Raw genomic sequence first — 1210 nt, forward strand, 5'->3', positions numbered from 1 at the left:
CAATAGCAAGCCTTTTCCATCATCTTCTCAGCAACAGACAGAGAGTTCTAAGCAGAATACTTCTGACTTAGCAACCATGGTATCTGATCTAATCAAAACCACTCAAAGTTTCATGACTGAAACAAGGTCCTCCATTAGAAACTTGGAGGGACAAGTGGGTCAGCTGAGCAAGAAAATTACTGAACTCCCTCCTAGTACTCTCCCAAGCAACACAGAAGAAAATCCAAAAGGAGAATGCAAGGCCATCAACATGGCCGAATTTTGGGAGGAAGAAGAGGCAGTGAACGCCACTTGCCATTCATGAGCTCTGATGAGTATTCTTCCTCTGAAGAGGATGAGTATGTCACTGAACAGCAAGTTGCTAAATACCTTGGAGCAATCATGAAGTTGAATGACAAGTTATTTGGAAATGAGACTTAGGAGGATGAACCCCCTTTGCTCACCAAAGAACTGGATGACTTGTCTAGGCAGAAACTGCCTCAAAAGAGGCAGGATCCTGGGAAGTTTTCAATACCTTGTACCATAGGCTCCATGACCTTCAAGAAGGCCTTGTGTGACTTAGGGTCAAGTGTGAACCTCATGCCTCTCTCTGTAATGGAGAAGCTAGGGATCTTTGAGGTACAAGCTGCAAAAATCTCACTAGAGATGGCAGACAATTCAAGAAAACAAGCCTATGGACTTGTAGAGGATGTTCTGGTGAAGGTTGAAGACCATTACATCCCTACTGATTTCATAGTCCTAGAGACTGGGAAATGCATGGATGAATCCATCATCCTTGGCAGACCCTTCCTAGCCACAGCAAAGGCTGTGATGGATGTTGATAGAGGAGAGTTGATCATTCAAGTGAATGAAGAATCCTTGGTGTTTAAGGCCCAAGGATATCCCTCTGTCACCATGGAGAAGAAGCATGAAGAGCTTCTCTCAAAACAGAGCCAAACAGAGCCCCCACAGTCAAACTCTAAGTTTGGTGTTCGGAGGCCACAACCAAACTCTAAGTTTGGTGTTGAACCCCCACATCCAAACTCTAAGTTTGGTGTTGGGAGGTTCCAACATTGCTCTGAGTATCTGTGAGGCTCCATGAGAGTCCTCTGTCAAGCTACTGACATTAAAGAAGCGCTTGTTGGGAGGCAACCCAATATTTTATAATTAACTATTTTCTTTTGTTATTATATGTCTTTTGTAGGTTGATGATCATAAGAAGTCACAAAAA

This window comes from Arachis duranensis, chromosome 4 (assembly GCF_000817695.3).
Source record: "Arachis duranensis cultivar V14167 chromosome 4, aradu.V14167.gnm2.J7QH, whole genome shotgun sequence".
In the NCBI taxonomy this organism is placed as follows: Eukaryota; Viridiplantae; Streptophyta; class Magnoliopsida; order Fabales; family Fabaceae; genus Arachis; species Arachis duranensis.